Source organism: Puma concolor, chromosome C1, assembly GCF_028749965.1.
Source record: "Puma concolor isolate L17-30 chromosome C1, mPumCon1.1.hap2, whole genome shotgun sequence".
NCBI lineage: Eukaryota > Metazoa > Chordata > Mammalia > Carnivora > Felidae > Puma > Puma concolor.
In genome coordinates, this window is record NC_141674.1 from 146712158 (window position 1) to 146735961 (window position 23804).

Sequence of the window (23804 nt, forward strand, 5' to 3'; positions counted from 1 at the left end):
CAAATAAATACATAAAGGGAAATAACACAGTTTTGTATTATAAACATAATAACAAATATATACAAAGCACAAGAGAGGATTATCTGATGAGAAAGCAGAAAAGAACATACTTAATGAATTTAAGATAATTCTAAATGATAAATAAGCATTCATCAGATGTGTAGGGTTTGGGAAAAGGTTAATTCTGAGCAGGAAGAATAGCATGCCCAAAAGTGCATGAAAGTGTGCATGCTGGGAAACTGTAGCATTTTAGGCACCTGGGCAGCTCAGTCTGTTAAATGCTAGACTCTTGGTTTCCACTCAGGTCACAATTTCATGGTTCATGGGTTTGAGCCCCCATCAGGCTCTTAGATGACAGCACGAAGCCTGCTTGGGGTTTTCTCTCACATTCTCTCTCTGCTCCTCCCTGACTCATGCTTGTGCACTCTCTCTCTCTCTCTCTCTCTCTGTCTCTTGCTAAATAAATAAAATAAAATAAAATAAAATAAAATAAAATAAAATAAAATAAAATAAAATAAAATAAATAAAAGTCTGACAAAAAAGAGGAAACTGTAGCATTTTAGTATTGAAGGAATGCATGTTTTGAGGAGGAGAAGAAAAGAGACTCAATCCTACCGAGACTTTTTTCAATTTTGAGGTATCTCATTCTTTGTATTTATGCTCCCAGTGAAAACTTCCTCCAAATCCCCATGTACCTATTTAATCTCAGGTCCTAGAGAAAAATATGCAGTGGAACCATGCTGAGTAAAATTGCATTATTTATAGCTAAGATTCTCTGATAAATTGTGTTGTATCCAAAATATCCTAACTTAAGACCTGTTATAAAAGGAGACCTGATGCAGTCTTAATCTTCAGTTATAAACTTTTTTCTAATTAAAAATAAATAAATGCTGAAAAGACTCATCAACTCCAGAGAAAATCAGTGTATTTTTCCCTAAACCTTGAATTGTTTGTCTAACCTATCCACTCTTCATGATTTTTCCCCAATACCACACCTTGGTTCTTGCCTAGATTTTGCATGACACCAGCCCTGAAAAGGAAAGACTATGATGCATATGAATTAACAAAATCCATGTAAAAACTCTCATGAATCACTTAACACTCTGGAAACACCATCTCTTAGCACTGCCACCATAATGTTGTGTTTAATTTTTTTTTTTTGACATTTATTTACTTTTGAGAGACAAAACATGAGCAGGGGAGAGGACAGAAAGACAGGGAGTCACAAATTCCAAAGCAGGCTCCAGGCTCCGAGCCGTCAGCACAGAGCCCAATGTGGGGCTTGAACTCATGAACCGCAGATCATGGACCTGAGCTGAATTCAGAAGCTCAACTGACTGAGCCACCCAGGCGCCCCCATAATGTTGTATTTATAACAATGGACCTCTAACTAGGGAAACTCTTAAAGAAGTTGAAACAAGTCAATAATAGCCCCCAGCTTTTGGTTCTCTTCTTGATCTAACTGGCTTTGTAGCGACATAGGTCTACTATGGTATCCTGGAGACTTCACATGTCACCACATAGATCACATAGGCAATGCTTGACCACAGTTTTGGTGGAATGCCTTGTAATTCCTCCTGGACCAAGGGCAGACATCCTGATAAACTACGCTTGTCTACAATTTCTCATCTACATTTTATGGGAGATTTCCACGCGACCATTTATCATCTGTGTTCCTAGATTCAGCAGCATGCAGGTACGTCTACCTTGCCTCCATTTCAGAGTACAGCTGGAGGTTTCTGTAAGAGTCTATAAAACTGCTACATGAGTAATAAGATTTTAGTTTTCACTTGGGCTCATTGTCCCCTCACCAGCTGTATTTATGAAAGTGTGGCAAGTGAATCTAGCAGCTGTCACCAAGGTGTATCTTATGGGTCACTGGGTCACTTTACAGACTGGTCCATGGAAAATATTGCTTCCCCTTGAGGGAGAACTTATGTTTGGCGATAGAACTAACATTAATTTCCAGCGAATATCTGCAAAATATCTCTATGCAGTGAGCATAGAAACAGTCTATCCTATAGTATGCTAAAAACCACTCACCATACTAACATATACTGTTATATATGTAACATATATAACATATATGTTACATATATAACATAACAGTATGCCAGCCACTTTTCTAAGGATTTTGTACACACAATCTATTTTAATCCCCACATCAACTTCTTTATTAGTTTAAATCTATACATGAGGAAATTGGGGTTATTGGAGTTTAAGTAACCTCCCCATAGTTAGTACAGAGCTAGGATGAGCTATAGCCAAAGTTAGAATAGGCATCGTCCAGTTCTAACACCTTTTTTTTTTTATTTTTTTTTTAAGATTTATTTATTTTTGAGACAGAGAGAGACAGAGCATGAACGGGGGAGGGGCAGAGAGAGAGGGAGACACAGAATCGGAAACAGGCTCCAGGCTCTGAGCCATCAGCCCAGAACCCGATGCGGGGCTCGAACTCACCGACCGCGAGATCACGACCTGAGCTGAAGTCGGACGCCTAATGGACTGAGCCACCCAGGCGCCCCCCAGCACTTTTGTTTTTGACAGAAAATTGAACCTCCCACTAACAGTGATCACATCAAATATGTGCACACAGCAATTTATCTTACTGTGGATCTTTATGCCAAGTAAAGCTGATCACCTCATGTGATCAAATGTGCTCCACTCATTTCTTCAGAATACCACTTTTTTTAAAATAACACTTTATCAATTAGTCATTTCTATGTTTAATTTATATGTTAATATAAGAGGGGAATCAATACCTCATCCCCAATCATGTGATCATCTTCTACATGACAATAAAACATTTTAATAGGTATCTTTTAAAATTGAATGTTTTGGGGTGCCTGGGTGGCTCTATTAAGCATCCTACTCTTAACTTTGGCTCAGGTCATGATCTCACAGTTCATGAGTTTGAGCCCCACATCAGGCTCTGTGCTGACAGTGCAGAGCCTGCTTCAGATTCTTTCTCCCTCCCTCTCTCTCTCTGCCCCTCTCCGCTCACACTCTCTCTCACTCTGTAAATAAATAAACTAAGTAACTAACTAACTAAATAAAATTGCATCAAAAAATTAACCATTTAAACACCCCACTTATTTAGGCCAGTTATAGACCTATCCTTATGAAAACATAAGGAACATGGCAACGATTGACCCCCAGTAATGGATGTCCCTGAGACTCGACAATAAATACGGACCTATGTTGTCACATATATACTCTGAAGATTGTTTATCATTTCCTGTGTGCTGATATCTACTTTTGGCTTTTCAAGAACACAATTCCAAGGGAAGCTTTCCTTCCTATGTCCTCTGAATTGTAGAGCCATGTTAGGAACAGCTACCCTTCTACTCTCCAGCCTCCTTGTGATCCCATTTTGATTAGACAGAAGTTATGAAATCATCATCATTTGAAATGACCCTGTTTTCCCTATCAATACAGAGTCCCATGAAAATCAAGCAAAAGAAGATACAAATGAACAACAACCAAAAAACATTTTCAGAATTAATCCAATGTCTTATTTTATATTTATGAGATTTGACTCAATTAATGGTATGTATGCAGATAAAATCTTACGTTTATAGTTGTTTTTAGTAAAATATTATTTTACACTGTATCTATGTACTGTGATTTTCCAGGTATTAAGAATGTTCCAAAAACAAAATTTGCTAAGAAAACTATAGGAAATTAAATATAGACTTTCTGTATGTCTATCAAATTGCCAGGAAAATAAATAAATAAATAAATAAACCTTTGGCTCCAGTAAAATCTTGGCAAAATTTACCAATAAAGAGATGTGGTAAACAATAAGACAGTACTTGCCAATGACAAATCTAGAAACAAATATATGTATTTTAGATAGAACATTTTATTACGCATATAAAAGAAATAAATTACTTGTTCAAATTCTTAATCATTAAGGAACAAAAGGAAATAGGGATGAATTGTGAAACAAATTCACATGCAAAGATTTACCCTTTATATTTTGTGTTGACTTGTAATTCTTCATCAATATCATTTTTATAAATATTCATATATGAAAATTCATAAAGGGGAATACACAGGATGATATTTTGTTATTGTCCAGCTGTACTTTATAGTTAATGCATGAAGTCATACTCATTTAAATGTCTATAACAAATATCTTAGTCTTTGAAAATTGACAGAATCAGTTTTACATATTTTTATTCATTTGTTTCAATTTATGAACTGCAACCCATGGCCTCTGAGTACATGTGCATGATAAAATTATCAGAAAACAAATTATAAATAGTAATCACTGCCCTCTTTCTTAGCCACTGAACTTTATCAATGGCCTGACCCAACATCCCAGGCCTGAAGGCCGATCAACTTTACCCTGTCAGTTCATAAGGCAAATAAATTTCTAAATATAATCCCCCATATGAAGAACTTCCAACCTCTAGTTTGATGAAGCTGAGATTCACTGACTGTTGTCTGTAGTAGTTATACAGCAAATTTTAATTATGAAAATATAGAAGCAAAATTTACTACAGGGATCTTATAGAAACTAATTTATGCTCCTAATTCATAATTCATTTCTAAGTCAATTTAACACCATAAATACAATTTGACAATTTAGAATTTCTACTCTAAAAATAAATTTACATAGAGATATATAGTTTTATTTTAATAAAGATTATCATGTTGACAGAATTAACCTAATAGCAATTGGCTTGTAAGCTATAATAGGTTTTGAATTTTTCATGTATTGTATTTTCTACATTTCAATATAGTGACGAGAATTCTGAGGAAACACAAAACAGTTACTTGAAATTTTGAAATAAAAGTAAAGAATTGCTTTTAATCTTTAATTTTTAATAATTGCAGCTATTTTTTTCTTCCTACTTTTCTCCATGTATTTATGATCTTTACAACACTTTGATATTATTTAAAAAGTATGAAAGATTTGTTCATAAGGGCCTCACTCTCTAAGATATGAAAGGCTGTGAGGGGAAGTAAACAAACAGGGAGAAGGGGTCAGAAAAAAATGTCAAGTCCTTCTTTAAACTTTATTCATGTGGAAGTGGACCCAGCTGAGTTAGGTCAAAACAAATGAAGAAATAGTGAAATACTGAGCAAAAACTCAAGATTTAAAAAGAATACTCTTAAGCATTCAGAATGTGTACTATACATAGAGAAAATTTTGATATGTTAAAAACAGATTTTATTCTTGTGGAATAGTTAACAAAAGACAAACCTAAAAAGATATACCATGTTTATATGGAGATGGAAAGCATCCAGAATACCCAACACAGTATTGAAGAAGAAGAACAGAGCTGGAAGATTGATGCTACATGACCTCATGACCTATTATAAAGGGACAGTAATCAGGACAGCATGGAATTAGCTAAAGAATAGACAAACCGATCAATGAAATAAAATACAGACCGCAGAAACAGTCCCAAATAAATATACTCAACTGATCTTTGAGAAAGTGTACAAAGGCAATACAATGGAGTAAAGATAGTCTTTTCAACAAAGATTTTTCAACAAATGGTGCTGAAGCAACTGGCCATCCATGTGAAAAAAAGTAAATGGAGACAGAGACTTTATTATACCTTTCAAAAATTAACTAAAAATAGATCACAGGCAGAGCGCCTGGGTGGCCTCAGTCAGTTAACTGTCTGACTCTTGATTTCGGCTCAGATAATGATCTCACAGTTTGTGAGTTCAAGCCTTGTGTAGGGCTCTGTGCTGATGTGCAGAGCCTGCTTAGGATTCTCTCTCTCTCTCTGCCTCTCCCCTGCTCATTCTCTCTCTCTCTCTCTCTCTCTCTCACTCTCTCTCAAAAATAAATAAATAAATAAATAAATAAATAAATAAATAAATATCATAGGCTTAACTGTAAAACACAAAACTATAACACTCCTAAAAGATAACATAGGAGAAACCTAGGTGACCCCGGCTATAGTAACAACATCTTAGAAATCATTGATAAGCTGGTCTTTATTGAAATTAAAAACTTCTGCTCTCTATAAGACCTTTTCAAGACAATGAGAAGATAAGCCACAAATTGGGAGAAATATTTGCAAAAGACACATCTGTGAAAGGACCATTGTCCAGAATGTACAAAGAATTCTTAGAACTCAGTAAGAAAACAAATAAACCAATTAAGAATAGGTCAAAGATCTTAATAGACACCTCACCATGAAGATATGCAGATGAAAATAAATATATGAAAAGATATTCCAATCATATGTCATCAGGGAAATGCAAATTAAAATAACAATGAGATACCGGCACAAGCCTACTAGAATAGCCATAATTCAACATACAGGCAACATCAAATGCTGACATGGATACATATGGCACAACAGAAACTCTCATTCTCGTAGAAATGGTAGGAAGGCAAAATATCGCCCTCACTTTGGAAGACAGGTGGTTTCTCACAAAACTAAACATACTCTTACCATACAATGAAGCAATTGTGCTCCTGTTTTTTTTTTTTTTTTTACCTAATGACTTGAAAATTTAAGTCCACACAAAATCCTGCACCCTAATGTTTATAGCAGTTTTGTTTGCAATTGCTGAAACTTGGAAGCAACCAAGGTATCCTTTGGAAAGTGAACGGATAAATAAATTGTGGTACATCCAGACAATGGAATATTATTGAGTGCAAAAAAAGAAATGATCTATCTAACCATGAAAAGACAAGAAGGAAACTTAAATTTACATTATTACTAAGTGGAAGAAGCCAAAGATTACATACTGTATGATTCCAACTCTATGACATTGTGGAGAAGGTAAAGTGATGGAAATAGTAAAAAGATAGGTGTAGGGGAACCCATCAGCAGTATTCTCAGTAATACGGTACAGACATGTTCAGAGATAATTGGCTTTGAAATGACATCAAAGTTAGGGATCAATATTAGTATCGAGTTCCAACTTTCGTTAGAAATTAAGGCACTTTATTAAGATTTAGTGCAATTAACCCCTCTGGACATTCTTCCTTCCTGGTTTCATTATCCACTCAACACTAGACAGCTGAATTACTACTAATGCTTCTAGTCAAGTGGACTGCTTCATCCATATTTATATGGAAATTTAATAATGTTTATATCTATTTAAGTTTATATTTGCATAATGTAATTTTTTCTTTTCCCAAATGGAAGGCATTATTCTTTCAAATGATTGTTAAATAATTGGAGTGTGGATGGTATAAAACTCAAATTGAGGCACTTTGAAACTTCTTTCAGTTTGGCCACATTGCATCAGACATTAATTAATTACCAATCAAGCCAATCTATCTTAATATAACCATTTAAAAGAAGTACTGGAGAGATATGCTTGTATCCTATTGTGATTTATAATAAGAAATATATATTTAGCCTTTGTACCCATTTCTGGCACAGAGCTCCTAAAACTCTTTGAATTTCCCAGTGATAAGAGCAACAATAGTGTCCTTCTGTTATGTCAATGAGGTGACTATTGATCACACCTATGGATGGGGGCTGGTTGCCAGAAGAAACAACCAGGCTGTTAGAGGGTTGGAGCTTTCAATCTCATCCTCAATCTCTGGAGTGGGAAAAAGGGGCCTGGAGGTTGAATCAACTGCCAATGTCCTATTATTTAAGTGACATGGACAGGGCAGGGAAGCTCAGTGCTCTTTCCCCACACCTGGCCATATGTATCTCTTCCATCCAGCTGTTCCTGTTCCTTTTATAATAAACCAGTAATCTAGTAAACAAAATGTTTCTCAAAGTTATACAAGTTGTTCTAGCTAATTAATCAAACCCGAGGGTGGGTCATGGGAACGTATGATTTATAGCCAGTTGGTCAGAACCACAGGTCACAACCTCAGCTTGCAATCAGCATCTGAGGTGTGTGTGTGGTGGGGAGGGGCCAGCAGGGTAAGACCCAACCCTTAACCTGTGGAATCTGATGTGGTCTCTGGGTAGATGGTGCCAGAATTAAGTTAAATTGTAGGACGCCCAGCTGGTGTCTGACAAATTGTTGGTGGTATGGGGGAAATCATTTTCTCCCACACACCCATATTGGAATTGGATCCAGAAACCCAAAAGATCTTGTTACTATAAAAGTGGTTTTTAAAGAATCCTTCTTGGGGCACTTGGGTGGCTCATTTGGTTTAGTGTCTGACTCTTGATTTGGGCTCAGGTCATGATCTCACAGTTTGTGGGACTGAGCTCTGCATCGAGCTCTGCATTGACAGCATGGAGTTGGTTTGGGATTCTCTCTCAACCTCTCTCTCTGCTTCTCTTCCCTGCTCATGGTCAGTTTCTCTCTCTCAAAATCAATGAACAAACTTAAAAAAAAATCCTTCTTGAAGAATATGTTAAGTGTCAAAGATGAGGAAGCTAAGATTTCTCTCCTACTCTAACTCCTATGTATGACTTGAACTACAGACATCATCTGATTGAGATGCCCTAACTGGTAAATTATATTTGTTGACATTGAAATGAAAGGGGACAAAGTACTGAGGCAAGCAAAGCATAGCATTCTGGTTCCAATATGTGCTTTTCTTCTTTTCTCCAAATGTGGGCTGAATTTTCAGACTAGCATAATAACTTCTCTCAAGAGTCATCATTCATCTCCAAGTATCATTAGAAAGGTTATAGATTTAAATCCTGGCAAATGGGCAAATTTGGAACCTTAGGGTAGGATACACAGGTGATTTACTTAATCCTTAAGAAATGAATATTTAGCAAAAAGAAATGGACCCATTTATTCACAGGATATTATTTCAGTCTGTCTACTCCTTCTTGGCATTTACTATAGAAACTGACCAGAGAGTTATTCCTTGAGAATTTTACCTACTAATACCATTCTACTATATTTCTATTCAAAAAACCACACAAATATCTTCTTGTAATCTTATATCTTTGTTATAGAATAATAATGATTACTGGGGTTCTTGGGTGCCTCAATCAGTTAAGTATGACTTCAGCTCAGATCGTGATCTCACCCCGCATGGGTTTGAGCCCCGTATCGGGCTCTGTGCTGACAGCTCAGAGTCTGGAGCCTGCTTGTGATTTTGTGTCTCCCTCTCTCTCTGCCCCTCTCCTGCTCACGCTCTGTCTCTTTCTCTCAAAAATAAATAAATGTAAAAAAAATTTTTTTAAAAAGTGATTATTATAATAAAATATCAAATCTAAATATAGCAGCAACACCAATTAATCCATTAGTTTAGACTTTTTTAAAAAATTCCCCCAATTTAAAGTGTTATGTCTTATTCATTGCAGACTCCTCTCACCTTAAACATTTGTGATGATATAAAATCAACATAATAATTAAACATCTAAGAAATGCATTGATTGCACTGAAAAGTTTAGTAAAGGAGAAGTAGGATATAATCTCTAACAGGATTGAGACCAGAACACCACATAGAAGGGAACACAAAGCAAAAATCTTTTGCTGGGAACAAAAATCTATATAAATACAATGACCCTTATTCCTCTTGAAGGGGGAGATAGAAATAGTTATTTTATCAGCAGGACTCAACCTGAAAACATATACACACAATTGGACAACTGCTGATTATTATTCAATCATTACTAATTTGCATCACTTAACTGAGAACCAACAATGAACTGAGCACTGTCAAAGTTTTATTTTAGTGTACAAAAAGGTTTTGCATCAGTCAGAAGTGGTCAAAACTACAGATAGGGAAAATAATAAGATTTTACCAAGATATTACCTACTCCTTGAAAATTTTATCTATAGTGTAAAAGAACAACTTAAAATTTAGTGGTTTAAAACAGTAATAATTTATTATTCCTCACAAAGCTAAGGGTTGGCTATATAATTCCTCTGTTGGAATTGCTATCACTCCAGGGACAGCCGAGATGGAATGTTCAAGATAACCTCACTAACTAATCTGGAATTTGGACCTGGCTCAGTTTTGTTCCACGTGCTCTCCCATTGTTTTCGTAAAAAAAAAAAAAAAAAAAAAAAATTTAACATTTATTCATTTTTTGACACAGAGACACTGCAAGTGGGGGAGGGGCAGAGAGAGGGAGACACAGAATCCGAAGCAGGCTCCAGGCTCTGAGCTGTCAGCACAGAGCCCAATGTGGGGCTCGAACTCATGAACCATGAGATTGTGACCTGAGCCGAAGTCAGATGCTTAACCAACGGAGCCACCCAGGAGCCTCTAAACCACATTTTTAAATAAGAAATGGCAGGGGCGCCTGGGTGGCGCAGTCGGTTAAGCGTCCGACTTCAGCCAGGTCACGATCTCGCGGTCCGTGAGTTCGAGCCCCGCATCGGGCTCTGGGCTGATGGCTCAGAGCCTGGAGCCTGTTTCTGATTCTGTGTCTCCCTCTCTCTCTGCTCCTCCCCCGTTCATTCTCTGTCTCTCTCTGTCCCAAAAATAAATAAACGTTGAAAAAAAAATTAAAAAAAAAAATAAATAAATAAGAAATGGCAAAGTATTGTGACAATGTTTTGAGTTTACAACATAAATGAATGTTTTTTTTTCATAAATACATAGAAGATAATAAAATCTTTATTGATTGATAAAGATCAGAACTGTGTAGTCTAAGAGGAGAGCTGTTTCTGCTTGCTTCCTCATTATTTTATTTTTACCTCATATTTCTTTTCTTATGATAAAACTCTGCAATATGGCAAGACTTTTAATATCTTTCCATATTCTTATAAAATTCAAAAGAAAATAGAGTAAAAATATAGAATCACTTAAAACAATAAGAGAACAGAATTTAAAGGAATATGTAAAAATTACTGTATCTACAAATAAAAGCAATCTTTATATATTGCTTGGCACTTTTAGAAAGTGCTTTTAAGTATAAAATTATTTGACTTGCTTCTTACAATAACTCTGAGGAAGACAGAAAAGATGTTATTACCCCTATCTTACAGATTGAATTCAAATCTTTAAGTGATTGTTCTAAGAACACGTTCTTCATAGAAGGCAGAGACATGTAGAATTTAGGTTTTCTAAGTTTAGTAATTGAGCCATTGAGTTCCAATACTAAGCAAAGTTTGTCTCTTTCATTTAATGAAAATTTACTTAGAGTATGCGTATGTAGAACACTTTGTGGACTTCTCTTACTTTTCTTATTCTTTATGGCCATGCTTTATGCTTTCCTTCTTCTTTTTTATTTTTTATTATTTCTATATTAAGAGGATAAAGTCTGATTTTTGTTTGATTAACCATTAGACTCAAACACAGTGGTGTGCTTCCTGTGAATGGTCCTAACTGTCTAATAATTATGATAATGTTGACTGCCAGAGGTTTATGGGCAAACTAATCTAATTATTTAATTAACACTCATATCACCTGTTTGTTATTGCCTGAGATCTATGTAACAAATTTAAAAAATAATATATCCTGACTTAATTGCTAATTCAAAATAAACACGAAAATCTAAAACTAATTTTCATTTGCTTTAAAAATGTACTGTTAATTTATATAAATATATACAAATGCTCTGAAAGAAATCATATCCCAACTAAAATATCTATTACAGAAGATTTCATCACTTATACAGAAATAAAATTATGTATCAAGACTTAATTTGGTGTTGTCTATTTTAATATTTAATCAATTTGGTATCAACTATGGTTTTAAAACTGATTTGTTACTGGATGTTAAAAATTAATTCAGGAAGAGGCACCAGGGTGACTCAGCTGGTTAAAAGTTGACTCTTGGTTTCACCTCAGGTCATGATCTCATGGCTTCGTGGGTTAGGACCCTGCATTGCAATGTAGAGCCTGTTTGGGATTCTCTCTCTCTCTCTCTCTCTCTCTCTCTCTCTCTTTCTCTCTCTCTCTCTCTCTCTCTCTCTCTCTGCTCCTCCCCCACATGGACTGTCTCTGTGCCTCTCAAAATAAGTAAATAAATTTAAAAAAATAATTCAGGAAAAAAATGTGTCAAGGAATGTTAAATTATAATATACTTAAGAAAAATTAACATAAATAAGTCATATTAAAGGCTTCTTTACAGGGGTGCCTGGGTGGCTCAGTCAGTCAAATGTCCAACTTTGGCTCAAGTCACAATCTCACCCCTCGTAGGTTTGAGCCCTGCATGGGGCTCTGTGCTGACAAGTCAGAGCCTAGAGCCTTCGATTCTGTGTCTCCCTCTCTCTCTTTGTCCCTACCCTACTTGTGCACATTCTCTTTCTCTCAAAAATAAATAAATAAACTTAAAAAAAAAGAGCTTCTTTACAATTTTGGAATTCAAATTTGTATATAATTTAGTTTCTAATAACTTGTTTAGACTGAAATATGCTGAATATTCAAGAATGAAGAAAATGTCTAGTTGCCTCTTTGATTATAAAATTGGTGAACTATAAATTGCTACAAAGCATCTGTATTTTTGTTCATTTTGTTTAGAAAAATCACATTAAAGAAAATGACTCATGGAAAGTTACACACACAACAACACATGAAACAAATAAAAGGTTTCATCATAATGTGAAGTGTAATAATGAAATCCTTATAAACTTACTAGTGGAAATGAGAAGGAAATATTATACATTGACTTGACCCCATCACGTTTGAAAAGTAAAGGCAACTAATATTTTGACCCAGTAAAATTTTTCAAGCAAATAACTTATGTTACTTGCTCTTATGCAAAATTCACTTCCCTTAGTGTGTGTTTAGCTGGTAGTTAAGCGATAAATTACCACCACCATACAATTCACATAAGTTTAGGAAATGGGAACTTGTCTATCAACATATTAAAAAGACTCATCCTCAAGAAATAATACATTCTCAAAAAAGGTAAGTAGGGGCGCCTGGGTGGCTCAGTTAGTTAAGTGTCCAATGCTTGATTTCTGTTCAAGTCATTATCTCTGAGTCGTGAGATTGAGCTCCATGTTGGGCTCAGCGATGGGCAAGGAGCCTGCTTATGATTCTCTCTCCCTCTGCCCTTCTCCTCGACTTGTGCACTTTCTCTCTCTCTTTCTCTCTCTTAAAGAAAAAAAAAGATGAGAAAAAAAGAAAAGAAAAGAAAAGAAAAGAAAAGAAAAGAAAAGAAAGTAAAAAGAATGAGCAATGGTAAATCATGTAATAAATTAAATCATGCAGAGGTTGAATTTAAGAAGAATATAATGAACAGGAAAAAAATGTCATATTACATTAGAATAAGTATAAAAATTATGAAATTTTATGCCCTGAATAACATAGAAATAAACTGTATCATAAAAAAAAGAAAAAAAAAGAGAGAGAAAGAGAAAGAAAAGTAAGAATACAAAGATAATTTTAGGGAAAAAAATCATAATAAGAAATTTAAAAATCTCTCCATCCAAAAAAATAACAAAAATAAAAATGATGATAAAGATTTAATTAATAAAATCAAGTAATATAAATACACTTATCTACATATGTCATATTTACCTCACAAACATTATTTAAAATATCTTCCACATATTTGTGAAACAGTATAGATTTCAGTAATGACAGAGGGCCTACTAGGAAACTGAGGCTTTTGCAGATAACAATTATAAGCTCTGCACAAAATATAAAGAATAACTATTTAGAGACACTAAAGAGTAGCCAAATTCAGACAGAAATAGGGGAGTCTGACCCTTGAAAGAGGTGCACTATATTGGATGATACTTGAATTTACACAGTTTTCCACCTAAGTGTATTCTCCAGTCCCCAGTACAAGATAGCTAACGCTCAAGTAGAAAGGGATAGTCCTTAAGGAAACAGAGGATATAATTTCAGGTTTCTTAAATGCATGGAAAATGAAGGAAGAAACCCCAGGAAGAAGACAGCCACAGAAGTCATAAAAGTTGCATATAAATGATACTGAAATCCTTGCCTGACCCCTAATCTGTGGGCACTTGAGTAAGATTTCAAGGTGAGGTAACATAGCTGGAAGGCTAAACTCTGAGCAGAGTTTTCACTTTCTTTCAAGTAAGTGAGAATTGAGTTTGAGTTCAGTCAAGCTAACTGCATAGCAGATAAAAAATAATTACCCTCCAAAGAAGACAAGACACAGAACCTACAATATATTATTTAAAATGCCCAATAATTATTGACAAATGACTAGACATGCAAATATGCATGAGAATTTCAACAGAAAAAGCAGCCAATAGAAACGAACCTAGAACTGCCTCAAATTTGAAATTTAACATGTTTTTGAAAATTTTTTTTAATCTTTATTTATTTTTGAGAGAGAGAGAGAGCAAGAGGGAAGCAACAGAGAGAGAATGAAACACAGAATCTGAAGCAGGCTTCAGACTCTGAGCTGTTAGCACAAAGCCCAATGCAGGGCTCAAACTCGTGATCCGTGATTTCATGACCTGAGCTGAAGTCAGACACTCAACTGACAGAGCCACCCAGGAGCCCCTGCAATTTAACATGTTTAAAACAATTATAAGTCTGTTCAAGAATATAAAGAAATATATAATCATAAAAAATGCAAATATGAAAATGTTTTCATATAGATGAAAATAATTAAGTTAAAAAATCATGACCATAATATACTGAACATACTTCAAATGTAGAAATTAAACAACATATACCTGGATAAATCGTGAGTCATGAAAAAATCATAAGGAAAATGAATATTTTGAAATAAATAATATTTAAATATACCACATCAATATTTTAAGGATGCATAAAGCATTGTTTATACAATAACAAGAGCAAGTGCAGAGCATTTTGAAAGAAAAAAACTCCAAGAAATTAACAAAAAATAAACAAAAGCTATTGTTTTGAAAATATTTACAACTACTCATATAAATATAAATATATAAAATTTTTTGTGGCCAGTGTTGTGTGTGTGTGTGTGTGTGTGTGTGTGTGTGTGTGTATAAAGTCTTAGCAAGGGTGATCAAAAAAATAAAAAATAACTGGAAACTGTGGAAGTCTTCCATTTTTCCCCATCTCGCTGCTTTGAGGGCAGCATTGGGCATGTTGTGTGCCATTATCACAGTGATGGAGCATTTTGAGAGAAAATTCACTTTTCTGTCCAGAGAAACTAGGAAAAGCAAATCCTTGGGGGGAATCCCTGTTAATTTTTTTTTTTTTTTTTTTTTTTTTTTTTTTTTGCTTTTGCTGCTTTGTCATGAGAGTGACCAGGAGTGTTGAACTGAGTTATCAGTAGGAAACTAAGTTTCTGAGAGAAACTTTGTTTTTCTATCTGGAGAACCAAGAGAAAGGGTTCCTGAGAACTAGATAATACAAGAAAAATTTCAGATATATGATCCGGAGAAAAAATATATCCTAATTCTCTGTATGAGCTGGTAAAAGTCCCATACTTTTTTCAAACTAGATAGACACAAATTAAACCAAGGCAACACAGAACATGCTGAGGACTATATCAGAATATTAACTTCAGCCCAAATCCTAGACTCTAACCTTTGAGAGGAACATGGGCAAGATAGATCAGAGACATTAGGAGAAAGCTATGAAAACTGAACCGACATTAGAACCACTGGCCACAAAATGTGACATACATTTGAGGTCTTTACCTAACCAAGTTGAGTGTCTACTAAAACAAATAAAAATCAACACTCTTCACAAGATAACAGGAGACACAAACTCAAACATGATTTTTAAATTTTCAAGATAAATCCCAAATCATCTGCCATAAAATAACCAGAAAACTATGACAAATTCCAAAGAGAAAAGATAATTAATGTCAACTTCAAAATGGCCCAAATGTTGGAACTTTGAAACACTTGCCATCACCGTGCTGCCTGAAATAAAGAGGCTTTGAAATGGAAAGATAGAAGTATTCAGATAAATAAAAGTGATATTAAATAATGAAATATTTAGTACTAAAAATACAGCATCTGCCATTAAAGTATATTCATTTGATAGGATCAAGATGACAGGACAGAGTTCAGGCACTTAAAAATAGATCAATAAAAGTCAGGCAAGCTCAAGAACAAAAAATAATTGAAAAATCAAGTCACAAAGCTTAGAAACTTGGGAGGCAATATCAAAGGATGTAGCATTTGTCTTAGAAAGAGATTCATTCAGAAAACATATTTGATGAACTGGTGACCAAACGCTGTCCGTTTGCAAAAAGCATACATTTACAAACGTAACAAACTCAGCAAATCCAACTAAACCTAAGGAAGTGATGCTCACATACATCATAACCAAAAATGAAGAATAAAATATTAGAAGCAATCAGAGAAAACGGCTTGCTAGAGATTTATACTGTTTTAAATGACTGTGGACTGCTCATCAGAAACCATACAGGCCAGAAGACAATGGAATGATAGATATATTTAAAATATTGAAAAAAATTGTCAGTCCAATGTTTTATATCTGTAAAAAAAGTTATTCAGAAATGATGGTAAAATGAAGTCACCATAAATGAAGGATAATTAAGAGAATTCCTTTCCAAAATACCTTCTGTAAAGTAAATTATAAAGTCCCTCAGGCTTAAGGAGAATGATACCAGAAGGAAACTTAGAACTTCAGGAATGAAAGGAAAACAAGAGAAATGGTAAATATCTAGGTACATTTATTCTTCTGAACACCTGGGTGGCTCAGTTGGTTAAGTATCCAACTCTTGGTTTCAGCTCTGTCATGATCTCACAGTTTCGTGAGTTTGAGCCTCACACTGGGCTCTGCCTTGAAGATGTGGAGGCTGCTTGGGATTCTGTGTCTCCCTCTCTCTCTCCTCCTCTCCTACTTGCTCTGTCTCTGTCTCTTTCCAAATAAGTAAATAAACTTAAAAACTAAAATAATATTCTTCTTCCAAGTTATTTAAAATATATATCACTAGGGGCACCTGGGTGGCTCAGTTGGTTGAGCGTCCCACTTTGGCTCAGGTCATGATCTCGCGATTTGTGGGTTGGAGCCCCACATTGGGCTCTGTGCTGACAGCTCGGAGCCTGGAGCCTGCTTTGGATTTTGTTTCTCTCTCTCTGCCTCTCCCCTGCTCATGCTCTGTCTCTCTCTGTCTCCAAAATAAATATAAACATTAAAAAAAAAAAAAATAAACTATATGACTGCTGAAGGAAAACTTATAACACTGCTTCGTGGGATTTTCAGTATATGTGGAAGTCATACATATCGAAACAATAACATAAAAGAGGAAAGGTAAAGTGACCTGCATAATTACAAGGTTTCCTACATTTTATGTAAAAAAGAAACTACTAATTCTAAATGAGCCACGAAATGTAAGGTATATTTGTTAAAATACCTAAGGAAATCATTGAAAATATACAGAGAGATATAGCCAAATAGTGAATAGATACATTAAAAAATAATTTCATGGGGCACCTGGGTGGCTCAGTCAGTTAAGCGTCCGACTTTAGCCCAGGTCATGATCTTGGTGAGTTTGAACCTGGCATCAGGCTCTGTGCTGACAGCTCAGAGCCTGGAGCCTGCTTCAGATTCTGTGTCTCCCTCTCTCTCTGCCCCTGTCTCACTCACACTCTGTCTCTCTCTCCCTCTCAAAAATGAATAGACATTAAAAAATTTTTTAAAAGTAATAATAATTCCGTGAAGCATTCGTGGAGCTTCAAACCATGAGGAGCAAAACCTAACGTTACTGGTAGGAGAAGTACATAAACCCCTAATTATACATGGATATTTCAACTCTCCTTTATCAATAATACTTAAGAAATAGAGAGAAAATCAGCAAAGATGTAGAAGATATGAGACACATGGTCAGCAATCCTGACTTTATCCACATTAATGAAACAGTCTCAAAAAAACATAAGAATGCAGGTCTTTAAGTACACATGGACAACACAAGAGAGTAATTACCATTATTAGTAAATCAGGGAGATAAAAATTATAAAAATAATGAGAAATTCCATATCTTATCAATTATAATGGATAACATTTTAAAAGGTTGACAGCACCAAATGTAAGCAAGGATGTGGGGCCACTGGAATGTTCATACATTGAATACGGGAAGGTAAACTGGAAGGATAAGTTACAAAACAGTTTGGCAGTTTCTTACAAAATTGAACATGTACCCATTGTGTAATCCAAATAATTCCACTCCTAGGTATTTACCCAAGAGAAATGAAAATATGTCTACAAAAATTTTGCCCAAGAATACTTGTAGAAACTTTGTTCAAAATAGCTTAAAAAATGGAAATAATTCAAATGCCCACCAACAGGAGAATGTACAAACAGATTGTGGTATATTCATGATAAAAATTCAGGAAAGTAATTTGGCACGAGAGGAGAACAACTAGGAAGGAGACTGAAAAAAATGTTCTATTCTTGTTAGGGGTGGGGATTACATGAATGTCTGCTTTTGAGAAAATGAATTAAATGCTTAAGCTACGTACTAGGATGTGATGTACACAGGATGACTAAAGCTAACACTTCTGTATGATATATAGGAAACGGAGTTGTTAAAGAGAGTAGATCCTAAGAGTTCTCATCACAAAGAGAGAATGTTTTCTCTTTTTTTTTCTTTTTTGTGTTGTTGTTGTTGTATCCATATGAGAAGATAGACGTTAACTGAATCGAATGCATTCATCATTTCACAATATATGTAAATCAAACCTTCATGGTGTATGCCTTAAACTTATACAGTGATGGATGTCAATTGCGTCTTGATAAAATTGGGGAAAAAAAGTTTATGTATTCCACATACATACAGTAAACAAATACAGAATTCCTTTTTGTAGTAACGAGTTAGCAACTGTGAAACTACTTTCTGTGTGCTCTAGGCTTGATTAAATGAATGAACATATTGATAGTAATGAGAGTCCAATTTCTCACTCTTGGGAATTTGAAATACCAGTATGAACTCATGGTCTTTAAGACAGAGAGAAAAATAAATAGATATAAAAAATGATATTATATATGTCACATGCCCTTTCTTTTTCCAATAAGAGCCTAAGACCAATAATACAGGCAGCAGTGAGCACACTTACCACCCTGATTTTGGCTGCTAAATATCTTTTTCCACCTAAAGGTTGTGAGGTTTTTTTGGAGAAACAGCTAATTCCAAAGCTGGGGTATGAAAATTAAAAAATAAACCTGAAGTGTCTTCTACTGCCTTCAATAAGAAAATATTCAAAGAATGATGGGAAAAAAACCCAAAGGACACAAAAGCTGAATATAAGAGAATCCCGCTGAACAAATACGATACATGTCGAGCATCAGACATGAGTAACTATATTTATGGAATACAGTATATTGCATATAAGAATGCATGAGCCATCCTAATGTAGATAAGTAAATAAATAGACAACAAATAAATGAACTATAAATAGTTTATAAAGCATTCACAGTTGTTTTTAGTGGGAGGTATCTATTTATCTATACTAGTGAAAATGGAATTTCTAACAATGCGTTTGGATCTATAAACATATACCACCGTGGCTTACACGTAGTATGAATTTAATACACATTTGTAAAATTTAGGAAAGGAACACAGCAAGAAAAACAAATACTACTACATTTATTTAATGGTATTATTTTCAGCAATCGATGCAATTATAAATTTTGCAATAAATGTTAAAACAATTTATCCAAACTACGTGTTTTTATCACCTTTTGAGTAACAGATTACTTAGTCGACCACATAAAAAACTATTCCTCCAAGCAGCATCCTTCCCTTCCTGATGCTTTCTGTGTTAGAGCTCCCAAATATTTCACAAGGGAATCCCATACAGAGAAAATGAGACACTCACACTGCCAGAAATGGGACACCAGGGAGCTTACTAGGATATTAATACACGTGAGTTACAGTAAATTAAACTAAATGAAGAGCTGTCACATAAGGCATAGCGTCTACTGATTACTTATGAGCGATTCTGGATGAACTGCCAGCTATCACCTATACACTCAGCATCAAACCAGGAAACAGTAATGTTTGCTTCTAGTTTTAATGGAAGTAAAGAACAAAATCGGAGTGGATTTTGTCATTTTGCTCCTGTTATATTCTCAAACACTGAATATACATTAGATGATGTTGATTACTTTTATTTTAAAGAACAGGTCCCCCCAAATTGTATCATAGACTCACAATATTGTCAACTTAGATGCCTAGAACACGTGATACATCATTCCTGTTTTCAATTTGTAACGACTGTTTATTCCTTATAATCTTCGTATTCTTCCTGATTCCCATATTTTTCGAATAATCGTATTATTTTCTCTTAATTAAAAATATTGCAATTTGATATGCTTTTTCAGAAAAAACAAGTGACAAAAGACAGCCACTAAGGCAAGTTTATTCACCTGGTTACCCAATGCTAGCTGACGTATTGCTGCACTAAATGTAAGCCTCCAATAGTATTTTTCTCTCTTGTAACTGACCTTTTACAGTTCAGTGTAAAGAAGTGATTGGTTTCATCCGCTAACTTTGAAGTCAGCATCACAGCTTTACCTTTTATACTGAACACCTTATTCTGCTCAAGTTCTGTTTTATTAGCTACCATATTTGGAAAACAAAGGCAGATAGTTCAACTTGTGTGCCATTTGAAATTTTACAGCCTCTCATGCCATATCATGCTATTTTTTATCGATCTATCCTCATAGAACATAAGCATAAAATAAGGGGAAGTCCCTTGGATTTTACAATGGGTTGAGAACCAAATTCTAAGACTAAGCAAATTAGGTAAAGCAAATCCCTTAGTATCTACAAATTAAGCAAGTAATACCACTTTTGTGAGCCGGAATTCTCTCACTTTTATTTATTTATTTTTTTTTAATGTTTTTTTTTCAACATTTATTTATTTTTGGGACAGAGAGAGACACAGCATGAACGGGGGAGGGGCAGAGAGAGAGGGAGACACAGAATCGGAAACAGGCTCCAGGCTCCGAGCCATCAGCCCAGAGCCTGACGCGGGGCTCGAACTCACGGACCGCGAGATCGTGACCTGGCTGAAGTCGGACACTTAACCAACTGTGCCACCCAGGCGCCCCATCTCACTTTTAGCATGAGAGTGTTAAACTAGATAACCCAAAGAGTTTATTGTATATCTAAATGTGAGGTATATTCATTTAAGTAAAATGAAACTTAAGAGAAATGGGAATAATAAATGTCTATAAGACTTCCAGTTAAGATGGTCTTCTGAGTTCAGATATTAGCTTCCCCACTTCCCCTATTATACAGGACACATATCTTGAGGATACACTGAAATTTATAATGTGGTTCACTTCCTATAACACACTGCCACATGCAATACCAAGTATTCACATTGCCTGGGAAGTGCCAATCACCTCCCTTTGGCCACCTGCATATCTCAGCCAACCAGCTACACACCCAGAGTTTCCAGCTTTAATGACATTTCTAGACTTGGTTTAAACTCTGTACCAAAGAGATCAGGTACGGCATCCTGAACTGCATCATCCAAGGGGTGATGCAATCTTTTAGAATTGGGACCCGATAGATTAAAGAGACAGATGGAAGCCTGGGAGATTCCCCTCTTTACTATATTAGTTTGTTAGGACTGTCATAACAGAGTACAATTAGGTGGCTGAAATAGCAACAGTTTGTTTTTTCATAGACCCAGAGGCTAGGAGTCAAGGACCAAGGTGTCAGCACGTTTGGGGTGTCCTCAGACCTCCTTCTTTTGTGTGCAGACAGCTGTCTCCTCTTTGTGTCCTTACATACATGGCCTTTCCTCTGGGTACACATACCCATGGAGCCTCTTCCTCTTCTTCTAAGGATACTAATCCAATCAGAATTAGGGCCCCACCCTTATGACCTCATTTGACCTTAATTACTTCCTCAACGGCCTTTTTCTGAATACAGTCATATTACACGTTAGGATGACATATGAATTTTGAGGGAATGGAATTTAATCCATAACATGTACCTGCTCTTATGGGCTTCTTTAAAATAAACAAATAAACAAACAAACAAACAAACAAATCCAGAAGAATCTTGTATACTGAGTGGACATATCCATTGAGCTGTTTCTCTTTGGAGCTTGTCATGAAGTAGTGTCCATTTTGGTAGTCCATCAGTTAGCTTCAATTCATATTTCCTACCTCAGTTTCCTTTCTCTCACCCTTTCTCCTTTAGTTCTTTCTCCAGACTGTATTTTCCAGAGTATCTGTCATTGCACTGGTACATAAATTGTCTGTATATCGTCTGTATACATCTTTTTCAGGAACTTCTAGATCAAGCAGACAAAATTAAGTTGTAACCTATACAAGATTTGAACACAGTTAACTCATCCCCAGCCTGTTCCAAAAAAGCAGAAAACACATTGATAAATTCACTGTGAAGTTTTATGTTCATCTGGCCGACTGTAATTAATGGTTGCTAAAGCTGTAGGTTCCAGGGTGGTCAAATTCCTCTGATGCCCTTGTCTTTTAGCTCCCCTGTTGTCTTTGGGTATTCCTAAGAACTCCTTCTTAAATAGAACTCATACATTGTAGTTCTTCAGCTGTGATCAACTGTTATCACGCAGGAGTCCTGCTGACGTGGTGATAAGATGTAGAGAAGAGGATTATTTAATATTATGATTAAATCTCAGTTTTTTTGGTGGACCTAAGTCCCTGAGCTGTGACCTCCCCTTTAGTTTCTTGTGTTTTTTTTTGTTTTTTTGTTTTTTTTTCTTTCCTTCCCCTGAGGTGAGACCAGCTACAGTTGGCCCCAGCCGGTTAATTGCCCTTCTGCAGACTGGGTGAGATAAGACTCTTTTAAAATCTATTTTCACAGGAGAAAAGGCCTTCGTTACGTGAAACTCACCGGACATATTTCAAATGTTTCCTCTTGCCCTCCTCTGCCAGTGACTGAGGGTGCTTTTCCTTTGTTCTTCACAGGGAGTCCCTGGTGGTTCCCAGAAGTAAAACCCATGAAAGTGTGGGTACCTCCTCACTCTGATCTTCCAGAACTTTTTCGCTCCCTGATAACCCACCCTCAGTCTCCAGCAATTCATCCGAGTTTCTATTTAAGTTTTCCTACCAGTTTATGACCCCAGTGGCTTCCATTCCAGAAAGGTGACCTCAGTGTTGCTTCTTTGTATTTCCTCCTCTTCCCAGATCCCAGGGTAATCATTTTCCCTGTGACCTCAATTCTTTCACGGGGCCCAGAAAAGTCATTGATTTTCAGTTTGCTCAGCCTTTTCCCTTGTTGTCAGAAAAGAATTGGTAATTTCCAAGCTCTTTACATTTAGAAGCAAAAATCAGAAGTACGTACAACTAATTGTGTTTTTTTTTTTTTTTTTATATAAGAAAGTGCCATGTACAATTCCATGTGGATAGCTGAAAATTTCCATGGAATACATATTTTTCTAGAAAACTCTAAATTGCCACAAGTTAACTTATAAACTCACAGAAATATAAACAGGATGATGCTAATAAATTTAGTCGGTAATTTAAACTTTCTTACAAAAAGACGCTAGGCACAAAGAGTATTACAGTAAACTTTATAAGCCTTTTAAGAAATAAGGAATACTCCTTAATTATAAAACATTTTCCCCACAAAACAAAGAAAGAAAATTTCCCTATTAAGAATCTAGGAAAAGAAAGGAGCTTTTTTAACCTAATAAAGTTTATTTAAAAGCAGCCTACAAAGAAATACTAGAAAATGGTGAAACTTAGAAATGTTTCTAATTGAAGTCAGAAATAAAGGATGCCTGGGTGGCTCAGTTGGTTAAGCATCTGACTTTTTTTTTTTTTTTAATGCTTATTTATTTTTGAGAGAGAAAGAGTGTGAGCTGGGGAGGGGCAGTGAGAGAGGGGGACAGAGGATCCCAAGCTGGCTCTGAGCTGACAGCAGAGTGCCTGATGCAGGGCTCAAACTCACAATGAGATCATGACCTGAGCCGAAGTCTGGTGCTTAACTGACTGAGCCGCCCGGGTGCCCCAAGCATCTGACTCTTGATTTCAGCTCAGGTCTTGATCTCAGGGTTGTGGGTTCAGGGCCCATGCTGGGCTCTATCCTGGGTGTAAAGCCTACTTTA

The 23804-nt window shown here is 35.6% G+C and overlaps 1 long non-coding RNA gene across 3 annotated transcripts in view; it reads right to left on the reverse strand.

Annotated features, from left to right (window-relative positions):
• Positions 1-23804, reverse strand: part of LOC147578482 (uncharacterized) — an 81019-nt gene that overhangs the window by 7964 nt on the left and 49251 nt on the right. For 2 of the 3 annotated variants that reach the window (XR_015255230.1, XR_015255232.1), the window contains exon 5: positions 20819-22315. The exons of the other annotated variant lie outside the window; for it this stretch is intronic. This is a non-coding gene — a long non-coding RNA (uncharacterized LOC147578482). Of the gene's footprint in view, positions 1-20818; positions 22316-23804 lie in introns of those variants that run through there. 3 annotated transcript variants of the gene reach the window in all.